The following is an 8164-nucleotide window of genomic DNA, read 5'->3' as shown; positions in this document are numbered from 1 at the left end:
GCATCCCACACATACATTTCATGCATACATGCTCATTTATGTATATAACTTCACATACTAGCATGATCAAATATAACAATTTATCATGCTGTTACATAAACATTTAACAGAAAATCACGTATTCATTACCTCAGGTGATAACCAGAATCCAGTTATCACATTATCCATCCCTTAAAAGAGTTCTGTCTCGGAATTCCTTTAATCAAAAAGCCATGGGTATTCTGATCTCATTTTTTATTCCAATTCCCATGTCGCTTCTGGTCCTTTGTGAAACTTCCACTGTACTTTAACCAAACTGATTTCTTTGTTTCTTAACACTCTGATCTTTCGGTCAATTACAGCTTCCGATGTTTACACAAAGTTCAGCTTACTGTCCAATTTAACCTCTGGCAGCGGTATAGCTAGGCTTGGATCAGCTAAACATTTTCACAGATTCGATACATAGAAAGTGTCGTGAATCAGATTTAGTTCTTCTAGTAGCTCTAACTGATATGCCACTGGTCCAATTCACTTACATATTCTAAATGGTCCAACATACCTCGGACTGAGCTTACCCCTCTTTCCGAATCTGATAATACCCTTCCATGGCGAAACTTTCAACATCACAAAATCACCTACACAAAATTCAATCGGCTTTCGACGATTATCAGCATAACTTTTATGGCGGTCTTGTGTTGTTCTGATTCTTTTGCGAATCTGTTCAATCTTTTTTCAGAAGTTTCTTGAACTATTTCAGGACCCGTCAACTGTTTTTCTTCTACCTCGTTCCAACATAACGGCATTCGATATTTACGTCCATATAATACTTCATACGGTGCCACTTGGATGCTGGAATGGTAACTATTATTGTATGCAAACTCTATTAACGCCAAGTGATCTTTCCATGATCCCCCAAAGTCAATGATACAACTTCTTAACATGTCTTCGACAGTCTGGATAGTCCTTTCACTATGTCCGTCAGTTTGCGGATGATAAGCTGTGCTTAGTCGGATTTTAGACCCCAAAGCTTTTTGTAAACTCTCCCATAACTTTGAAATAAACCGACTATCTCTATCAGAGATAATAGATAATGGAACACCGTGTATGGTTACAATTTATTTAATATAAATCTGTGCCAGCTTTTCTAAAGAGTAGTTCTCTCTCATTGGTAGAAAATGCGCAGATTTAGATAGATGATCCACAATTACCCAGATTGCGTCATACCCCTTTGGAGTTCGAGGTAACTTCATGATGAAATCCTTTGTAATGTGATCCCATTTCCATACAGATATCTCCAAAGATTGAAGACTTTCATACGGCTTTTGATGTTCAATCTTAACCTGTAGACATATTAGACACTGTTCCACATATTTGGCTATGTCTTTCTTCAATCTGGGCCACCAATAAAATGATTTTAAATCTCTGTACATTTTATTGGTACCTGGATGAATAGAGTATCGGGACTTATGACTTTCATTTAGTATAGTGTTCCGGATATCTCCAAAACACGGTACCCAGACTCGTCCTTGAAAACACATTAGTCCATCGTCGTTCGGTTCCAAGATTGAAATCATCTTACCCAACCTTTCTGTTTTGACAAATTCTTCTCTTATGGCTTCTTTTTGACATTTCAAAATCTCTTTACGAATATCAGGGACCAAGTTCATTCTCATTGCTACAGCTTTAATAGTTCCGCTCTTTTCTTTCCTGCTCAGAGCGTCAACTACCACGTTAGCTTTTCCCGGATGGTAGAGGATTTCACAATCATAATCATTTACAAGTTCAATCCACCGATGCTGTTGCATATTTAATTCTTTCTGGCTGAACAAATGTTGCAAACTTTTGTGATCAATATAAATCTGACACTTTGTCCCCAGAAGATAATGTCTCTAGATTTTCAGAGCAAACACCACTGCAGCTAATTCCATATCATGGGTTGGATACTGCTTCTCATGATCTTTCAATTGTCTCGACGCATAAGAAATTACTTTTCCTCTCTGTATCAAAACACATCCCAACCCTAATTTTGAAGCATCACTGTATACCACGAAATCTTCGGATCCATCAGGTAGGGTCAATACCAGTGCACTACAAAGATGATCTTTTAATAGTTGGAAAGCTTTTTGTTGTTCTCCTTCCGACTGGAATTTAATGTTTTTCCGAGTCAATTTAGTCAGTGGCACGACTATCTTAGAAAAGTCCTGGATGAACTTACGGTAATAACCTGCCAGTCCCAAAAAGCTTCGGACTTCAGAAGGATTTTTCGGAGCTTCCCATCTTGCAACTGCTTCTATCTTAGCTGGATCCACCTTTACCCCAGCTTCGGATATGACATGACCCAGAAATTGTACTTCTCTTAACCAGAACTCACATTTGGATAACTTTGCGTACAACTTTTCTTTCCTCAACAATTCCAATATCAGACAAAGATGTTCTGCGTGTTCTTCTTCGGTCTTAGAGTATATAAGAATATCATCAATAAATACAATGATGATTTATCAAGATATTCTTTACATACTCTATTCATTAAGTCCATAAAGGCTGCAGGCATATTAGTTAAGCCAAATGGCATAACTAAGAATTCGTGATGCCCGTACCTAGTTCTGAGAGCTGTTGTAGCAATGTCTTCCTCTCTGACCTTAAGCTGATGATACCCTGACCTTAAGTCAATTTTGGAGAAATAACTTTCCCCCACCAGCTGATCAAATAAATCATCAATCCTTGGTAGAGGATATATTTGTTCTTAATTGTTAACTTGTTTAGTTCACGATAGTCTATACACATTCGCATAGACCCATCTTTCTTCTTGACAAATAAGACCGGAGCACCCCAAGGTGAAGTGTTGGGTCTAATAAATCCTTTATAAGTCAGATCTTTCAACTGTGCAAGCAATTATTTCAATTCAGATGGAGCTAATTGATACGGTGCCTTAGCTACTGGTGCAGCCCCTGGTACGAGATTTATTTGGAATTCGATCACTCTATCTGGCGGTAATCCAAATAAGTCCTCTGGAAAGACTTCCGGATATTCATTAACAATCGGAATTGATTATTCTTTTCCTTTCTCTTTTTTCACATCAATTACTATGCCAAACATCCCTGGCACTTTTTCTGAATACTTTTCTGAGCTTTCATCACGGTCAAAATACTAGTATGGTGATTCTGACGATCACCATAAATAACAATTGTTCCTTGGTCTGGCAGAGTAATTATGATCATTTTCTTATTACAAGCAATACTAGCCTGATACTTTGCCAACCAATCCATACCCACCATTATATCAAATTCCTTCACCGCCATAGGGAATAATCGAATCGGTAGTTCACAACCCTCAATAACAATAATACAATTATTGAATACATTAGTAATAGTTTCCTGACTATTAGCAGTATCAACTACTAATTCATCATCAAGTAACACAGAATTCAAACATGCAGTTTGAGCAAACAATGGTGATACAAACGAAAAGTTTGCACCAGAGTCAAATAACATTTTAGCATGTATAGAATTCAGTAGGAAAGTACCTTTACTACATCTGGTGATGCTTCTGCCTCATTCTTTGTCATTTGGAAGGACCGTCCCCATGCCTCTCCTTGCCCTCCTCTGTTCACAGTAGGTCTTCCCCGAGTACCCGATGCATTTTCTTCCCATTGTCAGCTGTGGAGTTCTTAACAACGGACAGTTCGGTCGAATATGATCCAGAGAATTGCAATTGAAACATCTTCTATTAGCTGGGCAACTTCTTGACAAATGGCCCGCTTTACCACACTTGTAACATTTTCTTGGGTCCATCTTGCACTCACCTTGATGAACCTGTCGGCATTGTGTACATACTTTCTCACCGAATTTTTGATCAGCTCTATTATCATATCTCGCAGTTTTCGGCCCTCGAAAGTTCAATGAAGGCCCCTCCCACTTTCTTTTCTCTACTACTTTTTCTTCTGATTGCCGATTCTTATTTCGTTCTGTCACTTCGGCCGCATCTACCGTCAATGAAAAGGTATTGGGGTTCATAGCAATTAGAAACTCTCTGATTGAGGGTTTCAAACCCCAGATGTACCTTTCTATCTTCCTGGATTCGGATGAAACATAGTGTTCTACAAATCGAGAGTATTCAATAAATTTCTCAGTATACTCCCAAACTGTTCCATTTCCCTGTTCCAGTTTCAAGAAATCTTCTTCCATTTGTCTCACTGCTGTTTTAGGACAAAACTGATTCTTGAATCGTTCCACAAATTCTATCCAGGATAACGTCTGTAAAACATCCATTCTGGCTAATGATTCGACTTCCCACCAGAACAGAGCATTTGATTTCAATACGGAAACAACAAATCGAACTTTATCTGTTTTCGGACACCGAATGGTGTTAAACATAGATTCCATCTCTTTGATCCAGCACATGACTTTCACTGGATCCCTTTCCTTAGAAAATATTGGTGGCTTACTGTAACACCCCCAATCCATACATTGCATATAACACATATATTATACATAGAATACATGTCTTCTCCCACATAGGTTCATAATACAAAAGTCTTTAATGTGAATTACACCACTCAAAAATTTCAAAAATACATGCTTCTTGTATCCTAGCATCTATGCTTCCAAAACAGCTAAGCACATAGGGAAGTAATTCACATACTGCTCTTTCTTTTATTATCTTTACATGCACACATATTTTTGAAAACACAAAATGAGAGTTAGACATGAATGTCTAGTGAGGTTCCCTTTTATGTAATGCAGGGTGAAGGTCACCAAAACATTTATTTCAAATAATTCATCTCATGTAGCAAAACTAAAAATCATACTGTTTCGGTCCATCGGGCCTCTAGTTCCAAACAACACTTGAAATATATTTCAATAACCAGGACCAGAGCCCCTCTGGTCTCTCTTCCATAGCTTCTGGTTCAAAAGACATGATCAACCAGAGCCTTATGGTTCAACGTGTAAGCCAACCAGAGCCTCTCTGGTTTGTTTTTCATAAAAAGATTCTAAGTATAAAATCTTTTTCTTAAAAACTTCTAAAAATATGATTTTGACATAGAAGCTCTTTTTAATAGATACAGAGTCTCTGGTCCAATTAGTACATTTAGTAAAAACTTGCACATTCTCCAAATCAATAACCAGAATCCTCTGGTCGAATAATGAGGACCAACCAGAGCCCCTCTGGTTCTTTACAAGGAACAACCAGATCCCCTCTGATTCCTCATCAAAATGACCTAAACACTTTTAACCAATATCAATGGCCATAGGCCAAGTTTTTCCTTCTCAATAACATCAATATTATTATTTCTAATTAGAACAATATCTTTGAGTTCTCAAATCACAAAGAAGTAAGGACTCAAATCTATTGTAGTCTTAAAAGACATAATAGTAAGAGCTATAATATTCATACTCAATTGCCACCCTTATATCCAAAAGTACACCTCTCCTTGATATGCCACCCTTATCCCAAAAGACACCTCTCCTTGATATGACACCCTTATCCCAAAAGACACCTATCCTTGATATGTCACCCTTATCCCAAAAGACACCTCTCCTTGATATGCCACCCTTATTTCTTCTTCAAAATCTATGAACTAGTTCGGATGAAGGACCACAGTCACAATCATCTTATCGAATCCTCATTCATAGTTTTATCCATAAAATCTATAGATTAATTCCAAATGAAGACAGTTCAAAATCATAATTGCTTCAAAAGAATATTCTCTATAGTTTTCAACCAACAATAGTTTCGAAAACAGTTTTATCATCAAAACTTGCAATATCCAAGAACTACTGAATCTTGCAATACTTTCTCCAAACTCAAATTCTTTTGTATCCTCTCGTCGGATATTATTTCAAAACTATTTCTTTTGAAGAAACAATCTCTTCTTTTACTTTTTCAAAACATTTTTTCTAAACTCAGATTCACATCCCTAACACCTTTAAATTGTCAAAAACAGTTTTACTTTTCTTCAAAATCAATATAACTCTGCAGTTCATATAGCAACGAATATAAAGGTTTTTAGTTCATCAAAACTCACCTTTATAATCACAGGTTCTGCAGATTATAAACACACAACAGATCTTCTATTAGCACAGAATTTTCAAATCACTTTTGTGTATTAATCTTTCTCAAGAACTCTTTCACCGTTACACACACTTTCTTTTTCTCAAAAAGGTTCCTTTCTTCCAAAAATCAAGATAAGGTATGATCTTATCTTTTTCCTTCTTTATATATTTTTCTAACAAAGGCGGTGATGGCGTTTACCAATAAAGGTAATTTAGGCGGTAGGTTTGTCGTTATAAAATTCATGATTTCTTAACCATGAGGTATAAGTTTTTAAATATTATAATAATGTTTCCACCAGAATATCTTATCACATATATGCACTACCTCATGTATGCTTCACACCACATGCATACATGTATAAATCATATATATCATGCCAATTTTTCACATATATGCATGCACAATATCATGTTCATATTTCACATATATAGTTCATGCATTTTCTAAATTAGACATGCATATTTCACATAGTCCACATAATAGATATATATAAGTTACCTCAACCCAGGTTATCTAAAACCCGGTTATAACACTTACATGCCAAAAATATTTTAATATCTCTCTCCTTGTTATGAATAACCGGTACCGAGGGATGAACTTCTACCCTCTCTATTTCCACCCTAGCTGGTATTCCCATAATGGATGTCAGAGTTTCCCGCAACTTCCCCATTTTCTCTACCAACATATCCCTGGTTACATATTCCGGGTGTGGCACCGATATTTCCTGAACATTCCCAGAATGAGATTCTTCATGTTCAGAATGAACTTTGGTACGACCCCTTCCTTGAGATTGACTTCTCCCTCTACCTCGACCTCTTGGTCTTCCCCGACCTCTATTTCTAGATGTGCTAGTCAGAAGGTTAACGGGTCATTATTCCCTTTCCTCAAATTCTGAATGAGCTGTTCTTTCAGATCTTCGAGTTCGGCTAGACATCTGCAGATTTTAGTGTTAATAATCATGTATTCACATTCCCAAATATAATGAAGCATTCAAGTTCAGATGTGTACCTGTAAATTTATAATTACATTGGCCAGATGTAATTAAAATTTACCTTACACAATGTTCCTTCAACTTATCATAATTATTTCCAAGGGTGCTAACTATGTACGTGACCCTTAACATGCAATAAAACAGTTTAAGTCTAGGTATGTTGCTGTTTAATACCTAAATCTCTTAAACTCAGACTCTGATACCACTTTCTGTAACACCCCATTCTATACATTGCATGTAACGCATACTTCATATACAAGAAATACATGTTTGGTATACCACATTGGTCCCTTAGTACAAGAATCTACCAGTACAAAATACATGGTCCAAAAATTCAAATTACAATTCTTGCACTAATCCATTTTCTTTTATCAAAACTATACATGTCATCAGCCAATATTCATGCAGATAAACATATAGGGAAGTTATCACATTTTTTCCTTCCCCTTACCGTTAGCACTTCCTGCAATACATATATGAAATCACAAAACGAGGGTTAGACCGAAAGATCTAGTGAGTTACCCTATTTATATTATTGCAGGGTGATAATCACCAAAAACTTTTTATGTAAACAACTTTTTTTCATATATATATATATATATATATATCAAATATATGAACAATTAAAAACATAATATCAATATCTTTCATTTTTCGAGCCAAATTCTCTGCTTGCAAACAATATATCAAATTTAAACTGGTTCACACGAACCAAATTAACATAATGCCACTTCTAAACCTTTTTCATTCATACAAGGTTTATTCAATGTTTCAGGCCAAACCTGGTATCTTCTTCTCAATAACATCCAGACTATGATTTCCAATAAAAACCTAGATCTTAAATCTTTAAATCACAAAGAAATAAAGATTTCACACCACGATAATCTTATGGATATAATAGGAAGAGTTATATTACATAACACACACACGCAAATGCCACCCTTATATCCAAATGTAGACCTCTCCTTGATATGCCACCCTTATCCCATAATACACCTCTCCTTGATATGCCTTCCTTATTTCCTCATTTAAATATTTCACGAAACAGTTCCATATAGAGTAGATCGCAGTCAAATGGAATTTTATTAGTTCAAATTCATTTTATCAAAAATTCCCATTTCTTAACCAAGTGGCAAGTCA

Source organism: Cynara cardunculus, assembly GCF_001531365.2.
Source record: "Cynara cardunculus var. scolymus isolate 2C chromosome LG 5, CcrdV1, whole genome shotgun sequence".
NCBI lineage: Eukaryota > Viridiplantae > Streptophyta > Magnoliopsida > Asterales > Asteraceae > Cynara > Cynara cardunculus.
Note: the sequence above shows the minus strand (reverse complement) of the source record.